Here is a 21,721-nt window from a genome sequence, read left to right as displayed (position 1 = left end):
TAAAGACTATGAATTTGGGAGGGGCCATTGACCCGGCAGTAAACCCGCTACCCAACAGTGCCAGAGACCTGGGTTCGATCCTGACTTCGGGTGCTGTCTGTACAGAGTTTGTACGTTCTCCCTGTGACTGCGTGGTTTTTTGCTGGGTTCTCCGGTTTCCTCCCACATCCCAAAGACGTACATGTTTGTAGATTAATTCTGTAGCTTCTGTAAATTGCCCCGAGTGTGTAGGATAGAATTAGTGTAGGGGTGATCGTTGGTTGGTGCGGAGTAGATGGGCTGAAGGGCCTGTTTTCACAATGTATCTCTAGACTAAACTAAACTTCAGAGACTGGAAAAGTGTTGTGTCTCTTATTTCCATTTACATGCAATATAAAGCAAAGGTAGATGTAAAAGAAGGATCAGAGGTCAGCCGTAATACTCATCCTACTCCAGTCTCACCTTTCATGTGCCACGCCCCCATGAACTGCATCTCAATGCTCTTCCTCACAAGTGTTGTCCTTCCCTGTGTCCGAGAATGCTGCCATTAAAGACACAGATCTAAGTCTACCCCCCAAACCTCTTCCCAGCCAGGGGTCCAACCATGCCTCTGGCTGTCTATCTGAGCCTGACCTTGGGAGAGGAGGATTGGATGGCACACACACAACACCCTTGTCAGGGCTGTATTGTATTCACCGGCTGATGACTAAGCTTGAAATATCTGGACGAAATAGCTTCCTAGAAAGTCACAAACCACTGCTATCAGACATCTTGCCCTTCGTATTCTTGCTGCACTGGGATTCTCTCAGTGAGTCAATATTCCCATTTTACTTTCCATTCTGCCAATCATCAAATCTCCTTCATTTCTTTCAGATCCCAAATTCCCTAGCTGGTGATGTCAGGCCAAAGGCCACTCCCCAGGATCCCTGCTGGACCAGTGCTTCAGAGAACAAAGAAGCATCTACCAATGGAGACAAAATTAAAGGTTCCACGTTAGAAGCAATATTTTTGAGATTCTGTTCAACTTTCCATGATTTTTAGACAGAACACATCGGTGCCGGATCTGATTTGTTCTGAACCTTTTCCTACCTCTAGTTTCCCTCTTCCCTGATTCTTAGTCGGAAAGAAAGATCTCGACCCAAAACGTCACCTATTTCTTATCTCCAGACCCGCTGTCTGGCCCACTGAGTTACTCCAGCTTTTTGTGTCTGTCTTCATTCATTAATTACAGCAGGCATTAATGTAAATGAGAACCAACCTGTTCAAATGTAAACTACTAGTTTTGAAATTAAAAATGACATAAAACAGTCTTTTTCTTCTTCTTGCATAGGGCGTGCACAACCGAAAGTTGTAGGACAACTTGTTCTATTTGATCTTATTTGAGTGTGCACGCTGGGTTGATTGTATTCGTGGAAACAGGGCGGACCACGTGAATGTTGCAATCTCCTGCTTTAAACAAACAGTAATGTCTAAAGAGCCCAGGTTACTGGGCCACAGCAGAAGCCGCTCAGACATGTGGTTTATACACTGACATGACCATGAGGCCATCACGTATACATCAGCCAAACCTGAGACAATGGGAGAAAGACACAATTTGCTGGAGTAACTCAGTGGGACAGGCAGCATCATTGGAGAGACGGAATGGGTGACATTTCGGGTTGAGAACCTTCTTCAGATAAGACCTAAGATGATAGAGCATGTCATAAAATGTAATAAAAGGAACTGCATGTGTTGCTTTACCAAAAACAGACACAGAGTGCTGGAACAACTCAGCGGGTCAGCCAGCATCTGTGGAGAAAATCGATAGGTGACATTTCAGGTCAGGACTTTGTCTGAAGAAGGGTCCCGTCCTGAAATGTCACCTATTCATTTTCTTCAAAGATGCTGCCAGTCCCAATGGTGTTTGTCAATTGGCCTGTATGAAAGCAGACATCAGCCACTTTCAGCTATGTCATTTTGCTGTCTTGTGACAGAGATCAAGCTGGGCTTCCAGACCAGACTGATATTGTCAAAGTACATCAAATGTGGTCATAGGCACCTTTGCCCTGCTTATCAATAATTGGCAGATTAGTAGAGTTGGTCCTCACAACACTAACTTAGTGTGCCTGAATTGTCTGCCCTCAGAAACCTTTAGACCATCTGTAATGATGTGCTCTCAATGTAAATATGTACTTCAATGGACATTCAGATAGGCACATGGATAGCAAAGTTTCAGAGGGCCACGGGTCAAACATGGGTAAATGGGATTAATGATCTGCAGAAATGACTTGGGCCAAAGGGCCTGTTTTCGCACTGTGGAACTCTAGAACCATGTGTTGCCTCTACAATATTGAAGCAATGTATGCAATTGTACGCATTGCAATTATATTCTATCACCTGCTGTTACACTTGATCCAAAGAGTAAAAAATCAATGTAATTTGAGTTTGGGGAGATTCTACTGCATCTGCAAGAGAATGCTTGCTCCTTGTGATAAAAAAAAGGACTTTTTACATCCACCAGGTTCAGCTCTGTGTGGGTTTGTCAGGTGTGTCCTGCTACAATAATCCTGCAGCATAAATGTTTAGTGACACTTTGCAAAGATATGCAGTTCATTATCTTGTCCAGTGTTTGCTATAGGCAGCAGTATCTTATAAACCATTGGGAATACCACAGTACAAGCAGGCCTCGTTTAATGCAACTTCACTTAAAAGACTAGTTTCAGCAGTAGTGAAAATATCCTTTATTTTTAGATTTTTTAGAGGTTTAGAGATATAACGCGGAAACAGACTCTTTGGCCTACCGAGTCCACGCTGACCAGCAAACACCCTGTACACCAGCACTACCCTACACATTAGGGACAATTTGTAATTTTAACTGAAGCCAATTAATCTACAAACCTGTACGTTTAGCTTAGTTTAGTTTAGAGATACAGCATGAAAACAGTCTCTTCAGCCACCGTGTCTGCAACGACCAGCGATCCCCGCACATTAACCCCTACACCGACTAGGGACAATTTTTACATTTACCATGCCAATCAAACCTGTACGTTTTTGTAGTATGGGAGGAACCCAAAGATCTCGGAGAAACCCAGGCAGGTCACGGGGAGAAAGTACAAACTCCATACAGACAGAACCCATAGTCGGGATCGAACCCAGGTCTCTGGCGCTGTAAGGCAGCAATTCTACTGCTGCACCACCATCTTTGGAATATGGGAGGACCCTTTGTCTTTGGAATGTGGGAGGAAACTGGAGTACCCAGAAATAAACTACAGGGCCACAGTGAGAACAGAGGATATAAACAGAGGATGCAGGTGAGAAGGCAGGGGAATGGGGTTAGGTTGGAGAGACAGATCAGCCATAATTGAATGGCGGAGTAGGCTTGATGGGCTGAATGGCCTAATTCTGCTCCTATCACTTATAATCTTATGAAACTCCATACAGACAGCACCCGTTGTCCGGGTCGAACCAAAGTCCTTGATGCTGTAAGGCAGCAACTCTACCGCTGCGCCACCGTGCTGCTCCTGAATAATTAAATCTTCTCACAAACAGAACTTTAAAAATAAGTTATTAAGCTATTTCCTGATAAATAGTCCAAATTTAGTAGGTGAACTATGGTGTTTAATGTACTTGGAGGCTTAATGTTTGACATTTTCTTGGGCCTGGATGAAGTTTTGTAAATTAATCCAAAGTCAACTCGTTTCTGCAAGTGAAGCTTTTTTCTTCACCCCCTTAAACGAAGAACAGATGGTTGAATTGGTTGACGGATTAAAACCATCTGAAATAACTTTCAAAGTCATTTAGTAATAAAATCAACTTTCAGCACATTCTCCAGAAGTGTTTGCACAATATGAAGGCGGCTTGAGTTTCCTGCACTAGTGTACATTGTGATATCCCCAGATGATTTATGATAAAATTATTAGCAGTAACATTGCAACTGAGGATAAGAGGTGGTTTAGAAAATGAATTCGAGAAATGCAACTAATTGTTTCACCAAGAACCAGCTGCCCTGCGTTAAACCTGACCCCATTCTTAAAGAAACATGAGTTTTAAAATGAAATGAAATGTCTCTTGGCCTCTTCAAAGTCCCTCCCTTCAATGGACTATTTACACTTTGCATTGTCATGGATATTAACCAAAATATTCCGTCTCCTAAGGGAAAACAATAGTTGCAGATACAACATTTGAAGTGAAAGATATTTATTACTGATTTCCAAAAATAATGGAATAAAAACTAAAGGTTATGATGCTAAGATGTCAGTATATATTATTCAATGTGATTACATTCTCATCTCATATCAGTTTTCAGTGTTCCCAACATGACCACAAGCATGGAATTCCAGACAGTATTTCATCATCTAATTCTGTATGTATCCTTATAATCCTCAGATTTGTTCAAATCCATTATTCATCCAACTCTTCTCTGAATAAAATATGACCTTCACATTAATCCCTTCAGACATTGTTAGCTGGAGCATGTTTTGTTTGTGAGGATAGCAGAGTTCTGTAAAAAATAATCCAACTGTGATTTAAAGTCATTGGGTCACAGGATGGAAACAGGCCCTTCGGCCAACTTGCCCAATGCCAACCATCTACGTTAGACCAAACTGCCCATGTTTGGCCCATTTCCCTCTGAACCTTTCCTATCCATTTAGTTTTGCTTAGTTTAAAGATACAGTGTGGAAACATGCCCTTCAGCCCACAGAGACCTTGCCAACCAGCGATCCCCATACACTAACGTTATCCTACAATCTAGGGACATTTTCCAAATTCTACCGAAGCCAATTAACGTCCAAACCTCTACGTCTTTGGAGTGTGGAAGGAAACCGGACCACCCGGAGAAATCCCACGCAGTCACAGGGAGAAAGTCCGAACTCCTTACAGCCAGCACCCGTAGTCAGGATCGAACCCAGGTCTCTGGCGCTGTAAGGCAGCAACTCTACCGCTGTTCCACCATGCAGCCCAATGTAGCTGTCCAAATATATTTTAAATGCAGATTAAGTACCCGCCTTAACTACCTCCTCTGGCAGCTCGTTCCATGGATCCACCACCCTCTGAGTGAAAAAGTTGCCCCTGCGGTTGCCGTTATATTTTACCATCCTCGCCTTAAACCTAAGTCCTCTGGTTGTTTAATCTGTTATTCTGGGTAAAAGATTAAATCTATCTATTCCCCTCATGGTTTTACACACCCTTGAAGTGGTTAGACTTTAGGCTTTAGAGATACAGTGTGGAAGCAGCAGGCCCTTTGTCCCACCAGGTCTACGTCAACCAGCGATCACCCCGTACACTAGCACTATACTGCACACTAGGGACAATTTACAGATGCCAGTTAACCTGCAAACCTGCACATCTTTGTAGTGTGGGAGGAAACCGGAGCACCCAGAGAAAACCCACGCGGTCACAGGGAGAATGTACAAACTCCATACATAAAACACCCATAGTCAGGATCGAACACGCTTCTCTGGCATAGTAAGGCAGCAACTCTATCGCCACTGTGCCGCCCGATCTGAAGTCCTGGAAAAATCGTCATCAATTGTCTCCGCTCTATTTCCAGCTTAACAACTTCCTTCCTATAGCACAGTGACCAGAACTGAACACAATACTCCAAATTCAGCCTCACCCAAATCTTGTACAATTGTAACATAACATTCAACTTCTATACTCAATGCCCTGACTGATGACAGCCAGTGTTATGAAAGCTTCCTTGACCACCTTATCTACCTGCGACAATGTACCCTGATTCCTACATCCCTCTGCCCTACAACACTCCTCACGGCCCTGCCATTCACTGTGTAGCTCCTGCCCTGGTTTGACTTCCCAAGCCACCTCACACTTAACTGCATTAAACTCCATTGGCCATTCCTCAACCCACTTGCCAAACTGAATAAGATTCTGCTGTCATTTTTGATAATCATCTTCGCTATCCACGATACCACAGACTTTAGGGTCATCTGCAAACTTTCTAATAATTGTCATCCAAATCATTGATATAAACCACAAACAGCAACGGGCCCAGCACTGATTCCTGAGGCACACCACTACTCACAGGCCTCCTGACCAATAAACACCCTTCCACCATCACCCTCTGCTTGCTCCATTGAAACTAATTCGCTATCCAGTCGGCCAGCTCTCTCTGGATCCCATGCAATCTAACCTTCCCAGAGCAGTCTACTCTGCGGATCCTTATCAAAGACCTTTCTGGTCCATATCTATAGCTTTATATCTCTTCCCTGCCTGTCGACAAAATGAAACCAAATAGAAGAGAAACAGGATTACAAATGGATGCTGAAAATGACCAGCTGCAAATCGTAGGCCCTTCTCTAAGCTGAATGGATGAATAAATAAGCCTAATGTGTATAAGCTCTGTGCAGCACCTCTGGAACTGAATAATGCACTGATATAACTGATATATTCATTATTGCGTCAGCGTCTTCTTAGAATACGGACATTCATGTCACCAATATTATCAACCTTCAATGAATATATTGAACATGTCTTGGACTCGGCTGGAGAGCTGCACAAAATAATACATTGCGTATGAACAGTATGCAATGAATATGATAATTTGAAAGATGTCAAGGATATCAATAAAACTGATCAAGAAAAACATGTAAGCCATGTACCTTTGAATCAGATGTAGCTGTTGAAATTCATTTCTTTACTGGGCGGCAATGTGGTGCAGAGATAGATTTGCTGCCTGACAGCGCCAGAGACCTGGGTTCGATCCTGACTATGGGTGCTGTCTGTATGGAGTTTGTACGTTCTCCCCGTGACCTGCATGGGTTTTCTCCGGGTGCTCTGGTTTCCTCCCACACTCCAAAGGTTTGTAGGTTATTTGGCTTTGTAAAATTGTAAATTGTCCCTATTTATTCTTGCTATTGAGGGATAGGTTCACGTGGTTAATTCCCTAGATGGAGGGACTGTCGTATTGAAAGAATGGAGCGATTGGGGATGTATACACTGAAATTTAGGATGAGAGGGCATCTTATTGATACATATAAGATTATTAAAGGACTGGACATGCTAGAGGCTAGAACCAAGTGCCAGAGTTTAAGAATAAGGGGTAAGCCATGTAGAACGGAGATGAGGAAAAACATTTTCACTGAGAGTTGTGAATGTGTGGAATTCTCTGCCTCAGAAGGCAGTGGAGGCCAATTCTCTGGATGCTTTCAAGAGAGAGTTAGATAGAGCTCTTAAAGATAGAGGAGTCAAGGGGAGAAGGCAGGAACGGGGTACTGATTGTGGATGATCAGCCATGATCACAGTGAATGGCGGTGCTGGCTCAAAGGGTCGAATGGCCTACTCCTGCTCCTATTGTCTATTGTCTATTGTCTATAGTGTGTGTAGGATAGTGATAGTGTGCGGGGATCACTGGTTGACGCAGACTCGATGGGCCCGTTTCCGCGCTGTATCTCTCAACTAAACTAAAGTACCGGTGATGGGATTTGCACATAAATGCTGAGTACATTTATTTTTGTGGTCCTGACAACAATAACAATGGCAGACATCAAGCAACATCAATAATAATGGCATTAATGATAGCTTATTTACAAGGGTCTCCTGTAGTCAGCCACAATATGCTGGAGTAACTCTGCGTGAGTGAGTCAGGCAACATCTCTGGGGGACATGGATCGATGACGTTTCGGGTCAAGACCTTCTTCATCTCCTGCAGTTTGTGAGTAAACATGAAAGCAATCATTGTTTGACGGTTTATTTTTATATTTAATGTTCTGCAACAAAAAAAAACAACATTTATTTATGACCACCCCAGAAAGTAATCCACAGGACACAAAAAAATAATAATTCACAGCCAGTTTGCTCTACGGCATTTTGGTTTGAATGGGTTCAATGTTTTAATGGTTCAGTGTGCTTCATGATCACGTGTGCACTGCATGGTGAAATTCTTCTTGCACAAGCAAAAGTCGCCATATTTTGGCGCTGTGCACAAAAGTCCAGAGTCCGGTCCATGTGGTCAATTTACTGTGGCGGCTCCTGATCCAGGTAAACCCCAGGCTGTTGTAGGGTCTCCACCATCGTCTTGACCAGCTCAGCTCGGCCTGCCAACCCTGTCCTCGCCCCGACCATTATTGGGTCCTGGCAGCACCTCCTGCTGCCGACCTTGAAGGCGCTGGAGGCAATACCTCGATCCCTCTCCCACCAGCCCACTCCTCACATCCATCATTGCCAGCGGCTCCCTCCTCCTCCAGTCTCTGGTCTTCGGATCCGAGCTCGGCGGCTTCCGAGCTTCCCCCCTGTGGACTGCAGTCCGACAGGTCTTTCAACGCAAACAGACACAAAATGCTGGAGTAACTCAGTGGGACAGGCAGCATCTCTGGAGAGAAGGAATGGGTGACGTTTCACGTCGAGAACCTTCTGCAGACTGAACTGAATGGGACTGCCTGTCCCACTGAGTTACTCCAGCATTTTATGTCTATCTTCAATTTAAACCAGCATCTGCAGTTCCTTCCTACACAGGTCTACCTACGCAGCGGCGAGCCAGACCGCTGCCTCACATGACCAAGCGGAACTCGGCAGTTTCCCCCTACAAACCACAACCGCCGGCTCTTCATTCTCCAGACACAGGCTCTTCTGTGAAGGTTTGAAGGTGTAGAAATAGCCGGGGCTATGACAGAAATATTTCAAATGTCATTAGAAACGGGAATAGTCCCCGAGGATTGGCGTACTGCGCATGTTGTTCCATTGTTTAAAAAGGGTTCTAAGAGTAAACCTAGCAATTATAGACCTGTTAGTTTGACTTCAGTGGTGGGCAAATTAATGGAAAAGATACTTAAAGATAATATATATAAGCATCTGGATAAACAGGGTCTGATTAGGAACAGTCAACATGGATTTGTGCCTGGAAGGTCATGTTTGACTAATCTTCTTGAATTTTTTGAAGAGGTTACTAGGGAATTTGACGAGGGTAAAGCAGTGGATGTTGTCTATATGGACTTTAGTAAGGCCTTTGACAAGGTTCCTCATGGAAGGTTGGTTAAGAAGGTTAAACTGTTGGGTATAAATGCAGGAATAGCAAGATGGATTCAGCAGTGGCTGAATGGGAGAAGCCAGAGGGTAATGGTGGATGGCTGTTTGTCGGGTTGGAGGCAGGTGACTAGTGGGGTGCCTCAGGGATCTATGTTGGGTCCTTTGTTGTTTGTCATGTACATCAATGATCTGGATGAAGGGGTGGTAAATTGGATTAGTAAATATGCAGATGATACCAAGATAGGGGGTGTTGTGGATAATGAAGAGGATTTCCAAAGTCTACAGAGTGATTTAGGCCATTTGGAAAAATGGGCTGAAAGATGGCAGATGGAGTTTAATGCTGATAAATGTGAGGTGTTACACCTTGGCAGGACAAATCAAAATAGGACGTACATGATAAATGGTAGGGAATTGAAGAATACAGTTGAACAGAGGGATCTGGGAATAACCGTGCATAGTTCCTTGAAGGTGGAATCTCATATAGATAGGGTGGTAAAGAAAGCTTTTGGTATGCTAGCCTTTATAAATCAGAGCATTGAGTATAGAAGCTGGGATGTAATGTTAAAATTGTACAAGGCATTGGTGGGACCAAATCTGGAGTATGGTGTACAATTTTGGTCGCCCAATTATAGAAGGATGTCAACAAAATAGAGAGAGTACAGAGGAGATTTACTAGAATGTTGCCTGGGTTTCAACAACTAAGTTACAGAGATAGGTTGAATAAGTTAGGTCTTTATTCTCTGGAGCGCAGAAGGTTAAGGGGGGACTTGATAGAGGTCTTTAAAATGATGAGAGGGATAGACAGAGTTGATGTGATCAAGCTTTTCCCTTTGAGAATAGGGAAGATTCAAACAAGAGGACATGACTTCAGAATTAAGGGACAGAAGTTTAGGGGTAACATGAGGGGGAACTTCTTTACTCAGAGAGTGGTAGCGGTGTGGAATGAGCTTCCAGTGGAAGTGGTGGCAGCAGGTTCGTTGGTATCATTTAAGAATAAATTGGATAGGCATATGGATGAGAAGGGAATGGAGGGTTATGGTATGAGTGCAGGCAGGTGGGACTAAGGGAAAAAAATTGTTCGGCGCGGACTTGTAGGGCCGAGATGGCCTGTTTCCGTGCTGTAATTGTTATATGATTTCCACAAACCGCAAATACTCATCACTAAAACTCTCTCCTTCCACCTCTGTAACACACCAAGTCCACCTCTGCCTCTGCTCTTTTCACCAAAACCACTTCTTCATGCCTTCATGTTCTAAAAGCCAAATTATTCTAACTAATTTGTCAATTTGCCCTTCATTATTCACCATGCTGAGCTACACTGGCTCATATTTAACACTGCGTTTCCAAAATTCTCATCAGATCATGAAAGACTTCCAATGTGATACAATCTATTCTCAATTACTTCTGAAATCTTGATCAAGCATCTGCAAGTTTGTGGTGTGAAATATTATTAAATTCTCTGTGTCTCACTTCATCCTACCTCTGCTATCAGCTGCAATAAAAAAACAGTGAGAGAGTGATACTGCTCCTTCAGCTCTGACCTCATACACATTGGCATTTTGAGTTGCACCTTCTTTTCCCACCAGCTGTCAGCTGCCAAAGCTCTGGAATTCCCTTCCTGAACCTTTCCAGCCGTCTTTTTCATATGATATTCCATCATCCCTAGCTCTTAGACAAAGCATTTGAAAATTAGCTATTGTATCACATGTATTAAATTTTGTTTGATAATTCGCTCACTATGACGAGAAGCTTAGCATGTTGATACCTCAACATACATGCAAGTTGTTGTAATAGATTTAGATTTTAGTCTTTAGAGATACAGCACGAAACAGGCCCTTTGGCCCACCGAGTCCCTGCTGACCAGTGACCACCATACACACACTATGGACAATTTACAATAGTAACTATGCCAATTAACTTTACAAACCTGTACGTCTTTTGACTAGGGGAGGAAACTTGAATACCCGAAGAAAACCCAGGCGGTCACAGGGAGAAGGTACAAACCCCGAACAGACAGCACCCATAGTCAGGATTGAACCCGGGTCTCAGGCACTGTAAGGCAGCAAATTTACCGCGGCACCACCGTACCGCCCCAATGCAAGGTATTGTTTTGTCCCAGATATTTGCAGCAAACTGATCAAACTTTCAAGGGACTGATCAAGATTGTTGCTCGTTTAAAATGGGCTGTTCCATGAAGGAGCTCAGTCCCATTCTGTCTACTTATGAAAACTTTGAAGGGTTATGTTCTAATTGTGTAATGCAGGGAATGGATTTCCTTGTGCATGTATCACACTGACATGTTTGCCCAGAAGCTATATTGCTGACCAGACCATAGATGAATGTGATTGTGGTGTCGAAATAATCTTCATCCCCTTTGATTTTGAACACCCGCTACACAAAATAGAATCACTTTAAATGAGGGACCCGACCCAAAACCTCACCTATCCATATTCACCAGAGATGCTGCCTGGCCCGCTGAGTTACTCTAGCACTGTTGAAATAGGTATCTACATACCTGTGTGAAATAAACTATTTTGTTTATTTTACTGTCTATTCTTTCTATACACAAGTGTCCCGACCCAAAACATCACCCATACTTTTTCTCCAGAGATGCTGCCTGACGTGTTGAGTCACTCCAGCACTTCCTGTCTATCTTTGGTATAAACCAGCATTGGCAGTTCTTTGTTTCTACAATATTTTTGTTGTTGTTTATCACTGGTTCTCGAGTAACACCATGACGTTGTGTATATAGTGCTGTGGAGTGTGGCTGGTTAGGCTGATCTGGGCTTGGACTTTACTTCCACACTGGGACAAAGGTGGACAATACTGTGCCATCAGTGGGGTCTTCATTCTTCAGATTCTCCCTTCTCTTTCTTTCCTCCATTCTAATTTCCTCATATGAATGAACACCACTTTTTATGCGGGTTCGCCATTTAGTGCTTGTAGACCCCGTGCGTTAGTATTGAAACTCTTCAGTGATGTTTAAGAGAAACTCTCAATCTTTTGTTCTGTCCACTTCATGATCATTTGCTCTCAGTAAGCTCTCCATAAAGTAGATTTAGGCTTTAGAGATACAGTGCGGAAACAGGCCATTTGGCCCACAATGTCCATGCTTGCCAGTGATCCCCGCACATTCACACTCTCCTACACACTAGGGACAATTTCCAATTTACAATTTTACCCAAACCAGTTAACCTACAAATCTCTACGCCTTTGAAGTGTGGGGGGAAACTGGAGCAGCCAGGGAAAACACTTGCGGTCACAGAGAGAACGTACAAACTCCGTACAGATAGCACCAATACTCAGGATCGAACGTGGGTCTCTGGCGCTGTAAGGCAGCAACTCTACCGCTGTGCTGCCCCTAGCTGCTTTGGTATTGTCATCAAACATTCTTCTGAATTGTTCTGTCCACAAGACGTTTCCCATCTGAACACAATATTTAATATTCAAATAATTTATGTAATATATTTGAAATAATGTAATCGTACATTTGTGAGTGAACCATCACTGAAGCAATAAAGCGATTTCCAACAGTCAAATAATTCAGAAAAATATTATAATAGAAAACCCTGCAAAATAACATTGGCCTTGAGTAAAACCTACTGACACTCAACTAAAATTAGTTCAAAATAAACTCCACATATGTCTTCTAAACATATTTTTAGTTAGACGGGGGTCAGAGCCAATGGTTAATCATTATTTCAACTGATTAAAAACATTGGTTAGGAGGAAAAACAGGATTTCCATTTCAGTGAGTAGAAAAGATTATAAAATTGGAAGAACCATTTGAGAATTCATACTGCAATTTCAAGGGGTGTCAGAGGTTATGGGGAGAAGGAAGGAGAATGGGGTTAGGAGGGAGAGATAGATCAGCCATGATTGAATGGCGGAGTAGACCTGATGGGCCAAATGGCCTAATTCTACTCCTTTCACAAGAGTTTCCAAATGCAGCACAAGGAACTGAATACCACTATTGAAATAGTTCAGCAATTAATAGCTCCTGGAACTGTGTGAGCAATCATATGCATTTTATTGAAGTTTTAGATACATAGATACATAGAAAACAGGTGCAGGAGTAGGCCATTCGGCCCTTCGAGCCTGCACCGCCATTCAATATGATCATGGCTGATCATCCAACTCAGTATCCCGTACCTGCCTTCTCTCCATACCCCCTGATCCCTTTAGCCACAAAGGCCACATCTAACTCCCTCTTAAATATAGCCAATGAACTGGCCTCAACTACCTTCTGTGGCAGAGAGTTCCAGAGATTCCCAATCTCTGTGTGAAAAATGTTTTTCTCATCTCGGTCTTAAAGGATTTCCCCTCTATCCTTAAGCTGTGACCCCTTGTCCTGGACTTCCTCAACATCGAGAACAATCTTCCTGCATCTAGCCTGTCCAACCGCTTAAGAATTTTGTACGTTTCTATAAGATCCCTCCTCAATTTCCTAAATTCTAGCGAGTACAAGCCGTGTCTATCCAGTCTTTCTTCATAAGACAGTCCTGACATCCCAGGAATCAGTCTGGTGAACCTTCTCTGCACTCCCTCTATGGCAATAATGTCCTTCCTCAGATTTGGAGACCAAAACTGTACGCAATACTCCAGGTGTGGTCTCATCAAGACCCTGTACAACTGCAGTAGAACCTCCCTGCTCCTATACTCAAATCCTTTTGCTATGAATGCTAACATACCATTCGTTTTCTTCACTGCCTGCTGCACCTGAATGCCTACTTTCAATGACTGGTGTACCATGACACCCAGGTCTCGTTGCATCACCCCTTTTCCTAATCGGCCACCATTTAGATAATAGTCTGCTTTCCTGTTTTTACAACAAAGTGGATAACCTCACATTTATCCACATTATACTGCATCTGCAATACATTTGCCCACTCACCCAGCCTATTCTAGTCATCTTGCAGCCTCCTAGCATCCTCCTCACAGCTAACACTGCCCCCCAGCTTAGTGTCATCCGCAAACTTGGAGATGTTGCATTCAATTCCCTCGTCCAAATCATTAATATATATTGTAAATAGCTGGGGTCCCAGCACTAGCCTTGCGGTACCCCACTAGTCACTGCCTGCCATTGTGAAAAGGACCCGTTTACTCCTACTCTTTGCTTCCTGAATGCCAGCCAGTTCTCTATCCACAACAATACTGAACCCCCAATACCGTGTGCTTTAAGTTTGTATACTAATCTCTTATGTGGGACCTTGTCGAAAGCATTCTGGAAGTCCAGATACACCACATCCACTGGTTCTCCCCTATCCACTCTATTAGTTACATCCTCAAAAAATTCTATAAGATTCGTCAGACATGATTTACCTTTCGTAAATCCATGCTGACTTTGTCCAATGATTTCACCACTTTCCAAATGTGCTGCTATCCCATCTTTAATAACTGACTCTAGCAGTTGCCCCACTACCGATGTTAGACTAACTGGTCTGTAATTCCCCGTTTTCTCTCTCCCTCCCTTTTTAAAAAGTGGGGTTACATTAGCTACCCTCCAATCCTCAGGAACTACAGAAGCCAAAGAGTTTTGAAAAATTATCACTAATGCATCCACTATTTCTGGAACTACTTCCTTAAGTACTCTGGGATGCAGCCCATCTGGCCCAGCGGATTTATCGGCCTTTAATCCATTCAATTTACCCAACACCACTTCCTGACTAACCTGGATTTCACTCAGTTCCTCCATCTCTTTTGACCCGCGGTCCCCTGCTATTACCGGCAGGTTATTTATGTCTTCCTTAGTGAAGACGGAACCAAAGTAATTATTCAATTGGTCCGCCATATCCTTGTTCCCCATGATCAATTCACCTGTTTCTGACTGCAAGGGACCTACATTTGTTTTAACTAATCTCTTTCTCTTCACATATCTATAAAAACATTTGCAGTCAGTTTTTATGTTCCCTGCCAGTTTTCTTTCATAATCTATTTTCCCTTTCCTAATTAAGCCCTTTGTCCTCCTCTGCTGGTCTCTGAATTTCTCCCAGTCCTCTGGTAGGCTGCTTTTTCTGGCTAATTTGTACGATTCATATTTTGCTTTGACACTGTCCCTGATTCCCCTTGTTATCCACGGATGCACTACCTTCCCTAATTTATTCTTTTGCCAAACTGGGATGAACAATTTTTGTAGTTCATCCATGCAGTCTTTAAATGTCTTCCATTGCATATCCACCGTCAACCCTTTAAGAATTAATTGCCAGTCAATCTTGGCCAATTCACGTCTCATACCCAGAAAGTTACCTTTCCCTAAGTTCAGAACCATTGTTTCTGAATTAACAATGTCACTCTCCATCCTAATGAAGAACTCAACCATATTATGGTCACTCTTGCCCAAGGGGGCACGCACAACAAGACTGCTAACTAACCCCTCCTCATTACTCAATACACAGTCTAAAATAGCCTGCTCTCTCGTTGGTTCCTCTACATGTTGGTTTAGAAAACTATCCCGCATACATTCCAAGAAATCCTCTTCCTCAGCACCCCTGCCAATTTGATTCACCCAATCTATATGTAGATTGAAGTCACCCATTATAACTGTTTTACCTTTGTTGCACGCATTTCTAATTTCCTGTTTGATGCCATCCCCAACTTCACTACTACTGTTAGGTGGCCTGTACACAACACCCACTAGCATTTTCTGCTCCTTAGTGTTTCGCAGCTCTACCCATATCAATTCCACATCCTCCAAGCTAATGTCCTTCCTTTCCATTGCGTTAATCTCCTCTCTAACCAGCAACGCTACCCCACCTCTTTTTCCTTTCTGTCTATCCCTCCTGAATATTGAATATCCCTGGATGTTCAGCTCCCAGCCTTGGTCACCCTGGAGCCATGTCTCCGTGATCCCAACTGTATCATAATCATTAATAGCTATCTGCACATTCAACTCATCCACCTTATTACGAATGCTCCTTGCATTGAGACACAAAGCCTTCAGGCTTGTTTTTACAACGCTCTTACCCCTTATACAATTATGTTGAAAAGTGGCCCTGTTTGATTTTTGCCTTGGATTTGTCTGCCTGCCACTTTTACTTTTCACCTTGCTACCTATTGCTTCTACCCCCATTTTACACCCCTCTGTCTCTCTGCTCACCCATTTAAGAACCCCACCACCTCTGTTTATTATTGTTTTCTTCTTTCCCCCCTACATGTTGGGTCTGAGTGCTTTCCCCTCACACACTGTCTACTAGCTTTCTCTATTTGAGTCCCTCCCCCCAACCGTTCTAGTTTAAAGTCTCCCCAGTAGCCTTTGCAAATCTCCCCGCCAGGATATTGGTCCCCCTCTGGTTCAAGTGCAACCCATCCTTTATGTACAGGTCGCACCTTCCACAAAAGAGGTCCCAATGATCCAGAAATTTGAATCCCTGCCCTCTGCACCAGTCCCTCAGCCACGCATTTATCCTCCACCTCGCTCCATTCCTACTCTCTCTGTTGCGTGGCACAGGCAGTAATCCCGAGATTGTTACCTTTGCGGTCCTTCTCTTTAACTCCCCTCCTAACTCCCTAAATTCTCCTTTCAGGACCTCTTCTCTTTTTCTACCTATGTCATTGGTACCTATATGTACCACGACCTTGGGCTCCTCTCCCTCCCATTTCAGGATATCTTGGACACGTTCAGACACATCCCAGACCCTGGCACCAGGGAGGCAAACTACCATCCGGGTCTCCTGAGTGCATCCACAGAATCGCCTATCTGACCCCCTAACTATTGAGTCCCCTATTACTAATGCCCTCCTCTTCTTTTCCCTACCCTTTTCCCTACCCGCTGTCGCTATCCCCAGGTAGGCTGTCCCCCCCAACAGTACTCAAACAGGAGTACTTATTGTCAAGGTGTACAGTCACCGGGGTACTCTCTAGTCCCTGCCTGTGCCCCTTGCCTCTCTTAACCGAGACCCACTTGCCTGCCTCCTGTGGTCTTGGAGTGACCACCTCTCTGTGACTCCTCTCAATGACTTCCTCGCTCTCCCTGACCAGACGGAGGTCATCGAGCTGCTGCTCCAGGTTCCTAATATGGTCCCTTAGGAGCCCCATCTCGACGCACCTGGCGCAGATGTGGACGTCTGGAAGGCTATCAGATTCCTTGACCTCCCACATCTGACATCCAGAACAGTAAACTGCCCTGGCCCTCATACTCCCCTCTTACCTAGGATACAATACAAAGTACAATACAAACTGCCACAATACAATCAGCAGGGATCTGACTCCCAATCAGCTGCTCCGTCTTGCCAGCTTCCACCAATCATTTATTTTGGAATCTTTCAAAGTAATAAATATGGTTGAATTGTATGAGTTTCCTCATGCAGTCTGCATTCATAACTGCAATGCTAGGTATGGAAAATGAGTTATCGTATACACGGCGACATATAAGGGATGATCTAAAAATCTGTTCCATTACAATGTTTTACAATATTATTTTGACTTTTTACAGTCATTCGTTTAAAATGTAGCTGAGGAAATGGACCATGCTCAAAAGAATGCCGGTACTTCAGTGATTCATTTAAAAAATCTTCAGAAGACATATTTGTTGCAGTGAAGAATCTAACAAATGTACCCATTTAATGAACCAAGCAAAACTGTGCTTGTCACCCATTGAAATGTGTTATCCCCAAAACTTCTTCCATGTACAGTTCTGGTTTGTGGCACCAGCTGACTAAACTGTTGTGTCTGAGTCCTAATTCAATCAGAGTCGCTCCCTTCTGTCCAGTTCATTGATTAGATCAATGTGTGGCAATTGTTTGCATTCATTCACATTATAGAATGATGATCTATTGCAAGGGTCTCTGCATGAGACCATGTTTGATCTACCATAGTGAGCTGTAATGAACAGCGAAGCCCTCTGGAAGCCACTGCTTTTCTTCCCGAGTGGGTCGGCCTGACACATTGCCCCATAGCACATAGTTGAAATATTTTGCCCATGCTTTTGAAATGAGTTCCTTTGAGTTTGAGGTTGTTCATGTAATGTGCTGGTGTAAGTAGATACACAAACAAAAACTTGTTTTGTTCTTAGAAATTTGTGACCATCAATATCTAATAAAAAATATGGAAATGGTGATATCAAAGAGTCAGAGTAATGCAGCACGGAAATAGGTTCTTCAGCCCATCTCTGCCAGAGTCACAGAGTCATAGAGTCGTATAGCATGGAAACAGGCCTAACTTGCCCACACAGACCAACATCTCCCATCAACACAAGTCTCATTTGCCCGTGCTTGGACCTATATCCCTCTGAACCTTTCCTTTTCATGTACCTGTCAAAATGCCTTTTAAATCTTGTTATAGTACATGCCTCAACAACCTCATCTGGCAGTTCATTCCAAATGCCCACCATCCTCTGTGTGAAAAGGTTTCCCTCAAGTTCCCATTAAATCTTTCCCCTTTCACTTTATACTATATAAAGAGTATTTTAAACCTACTGGGTGCTAAAATGCAATTACAGCTAGGGAAGAGATGAAAGTGGAATACTTTGGCCAATATTTATTTTCATTGACTGTTAGTTTTACATAGCCACTCTGAAGCTGAAGTTTATTTATCCTGTCTTCATATCTCCAAATATAAATTGAATAGCCACAAGAACTATTTCAGAGGTCATTTGGGCAATTTAATAGTTATAGAGTCATAGAGTCAAACAGCGTGGAAACAGGCCCTTTGGCCCAACTTGCCCACGCCAACCAACATGCCCCATCTACACGTCCCACCTGCCAGCAATTGGCCCATATCCCTCTAAACCTGTCCTATCCATGTACCTGTCTATATGTTTCTTAAACATTGCGATAGTCCCTGCCTCAAATACTTCCTCTGGCAACTCTTTCTGTACACCCACCAGTCTTTGTGTATAAAAAATTACCCCCCAGGTTCCTATTAAATGATTCCCCCCTCACCTTAAACCTATGTCCTCTTGTTCATGATTACCCTACTCTGGGCAAAAGACTGCATTTACCCGATCTATTCCTCTCATGCTTTTGTGCACCTCTATAAGATAACTCCTCATCCTCCTGCGCTCCATGGAATAAAGTCCTAGCTTGCTTAACCTCTCCACACTGCTCAGGCCCTCGAGCCCTACCAACATCCTTGTAAGTCTTCTCTGCACCCACTCTAACTTGACAACATCTTTTCTATAACATGGTGCCCAAAACTGAACACAATACTCTAAATGTGGCCTTACCAACGTCTTATATAACTCGACATGACCTCCCAACTTCTATCTGTAGGAAGGAACTGCAGATGCTGGTTTACACCAAAGATAGACACAAAATGCTGGAGTAACTCAGCAGGCCAGCCAACCTCTCTGGAGAGAAGGAATGGGTGACATTTCGTGTCGAGACACTTCTTCAGACTGAGAGTCAAGGGAGAGAGAGAGAGACACAGAGATATGGGAGGTGTGAAAATGACAGATCAAAGCAGAAGGTACACAAAATTGCTGGGGAAACTCAGCGGGTGCAGCAGCATCTATGGAGCGAAGGAAATAGGCGACGTTTCGGGCCGAAACCCTTCTTCAGACTGGGAAGTCTGTGATTTGGGAAGTCAGTCTGAAGAAGGGTTTCGGCCCGAAACGTTGCCTATTTCCTTCGCTCCATAGATGCTGCTGCACCCGCTGAGTTTCCCCAGCAATTTTGTGTACCTTCGATATTCCAGCATCTGCAGTTCCCTTTTGAACACAGATCAAAGCAGATGTTGATCAAAGAAATGTAGAATGGTTTATTGGTGGCTGAGGGGAAGGTAACAATGAGGCATACAATCAGTAAAACTAATTGGAGATCATGACGACAATATGTCATCATATATACTGTATGTCATCCACAAAAACCTGCAAACATGAATTAATTGTTCATATATATATATCATATTATATTTATATTAACTGAGATGAGGAAAAACTTTTTCACACAGAGAGTTGTGAATTTGTGGAATTCTCTGCCTCAGACGGCAGTGGAGGCCAATTCACTAGATGAATTCAAAAAAGTGTTAGATAGAGCTCTTAGCGCTAGCGGAATCAAGGGGTATGGGAAGAAGGCAGGAATGGGGTACTGATTGTGGATGATCAGCCATGATCACATTGAATGGCGGTGCTGGCTCGAAGGGCCAACCCTTGCACCTATTGTCTATGTATCTATGTATCTATGTATTTCTAACATTTTCCTGAACTGGGCATCATGTTATAGATAAGATGTTGTCAAGCTGGAAAGGGTACAGAGAAGATTTACAAGGATGTTGCCAGGACTAGAGGGTCTGGGCTATAGGGATAGGTTGAGTAGTCTGGGACCCTAATGCTTTGAGTGCATAAGGATGAGTGGTGATCTTATAGAGGTGTATAAAATCACGAGATTAATAAATCGGGTAGGTAATCGAGTCGTACCTAGTGTAGGTGAGGTCTGTTTCCACATTGTATCACTTTATGTCTATATGAGAGACAATGTCATTATAATGTTCATAGCCAAGAGTTGTAAAGCCATGCTTTAAATATAACAGTTGAAAATTTGATATTTTTTGTGATTTGTATGTTATCATTAAACCAAACCTGTTGACTCTTGCCAGAGCATTGTCACCTATCTCCGTTCCTGCCTCAGTCCAACAATGCTGAAACCTTCAACCATGGCATTTTACCCTTGCATTTGACTATCCCAATGTATTCACCTTTGGTCTCAAACGTGCATCGGATATAAACAAATGTTTGGCCAAAATGTGCTTCCCACATCTTGAATTGCATCAAACTTACTAGATAGCAGAGGCCCACACCAGCTCCAAGACTGACGACTTTTTGGTCTTAAAATCCTTCCCCTTCCTTACACCCATCCACGATTACTACAATCCACCACCATCATCATCATCTATGCTTGAGCCCAGTATGTCTCTTGGACCTTGACGCTCTTCCAATATGATTATCTTGCATTCTCTTCACTTTAATTCCCCCAACATGAACAATTGTGCTCAGCTTCCTCAGCAACCTCTTGCTCCCAAACCTCTACTCCCAAATCTCTGGACCTTTCTAGCCCTTTTTCCTTTGGAAGGCAACTTAAAACGTACATCCTTGTCCAAATCTTTGCTTAGCTTTTACCCTAAACTCTCGAAAGCTTGGAGTCAACTTTGGGTTGGAAAACAATGCTTTTCAGTGCCTCATTATTTTAGGGTGCATATGAATGTTAGCTTTTGCTGTTGTAGTGCCTAACTGCATTGGTGTGAAACCAAGAGGTGCTAGGGTAAGACAGCTGGGTCTGTTTGACCTGTCACACATTTAACAATGTTAGTAATGTTTGGTTGTACTTTGAGTATGTAAATAGCTCGTTCTAAGCTTCCCCCAGTCTAGTTTCAGTCAAAAATCACTTGCGCAACTAATCTTTATTTTGACAATACACAATTACAGTTCCCTCTACTATACCTAACCACCGCAGGTTCGATCCTTGTATCAGCCTGACAAAGCCCTCTTTAGCCTCGTTCAAGCCGAGACACTCCAAAAGGTCACGCAGTCCCAAGCGTTCTCCCAGATGATCGACACAGACCTCATGGGAGCAGCCTTTTATAGGTCCCTGAACCTTGAGGGGCCGAACCACATGGGGGTAGACTATTTACAGTCCAATAACAGATATCGATTAACCCAGTACATGATAGACATTTCCCAAACCCAATAATACAGTGACTAATACAATGTATTCAAACGGAGCTTCTAAATGGAAGTAAACATCGCAACATGTGCCTTGATATTCAAGAAACCCAGACATGGCTCAATACTTAATCCAATCAACATCTAGCAAAGTAAAGCTTTGCAACAATATGTACAATGTGTATG

The 21,721-nt window shown here is 43.2% G+C and overlaps 1 long non-coding RNA gene across 1 annotated transcript; it reads right to left on the bottom strand.

Moving 5' to 3' along the window:
• Positions 1 to 4,508: 4,508 nt before the first annotated feature.
• Positions 4,509 to 20,551, bottom strand: LOC116988256. The gene is made up of 3 exons (XR_004415903.1): positions 20,542 to 20,551; positions 19,265 to 19,266; positions 4,509 to 4,562 (listed from the first exon to the last, which is right to left on the bottom strand). It is a non-coding gene; the product is annotated as an uncharacterized LOC116988256 (long non-coding RNA).
• Between the last annotated feature and the right edge of the window lie 1,170 nt (positions 20,552 to 21,721).

Source organism: Amblyraja radiata, chromosome 27 (assembly GCF_010909765.2).
Source record: "Amblyraja radiata isolate CabotCenter1 chromosome 27, sAmbRad1.1.pri, whole genome shotgun sequence".
Lineage (NCBI taxonomy): Eukaryota > Metazoa > Chordata > Chondrichthyes > Rajiformes > Rajidae > Amblyraja > Amblyraja radiata.
This window is presented reverse-complemented; position numbering and strand designations above follow the sequence as displayed.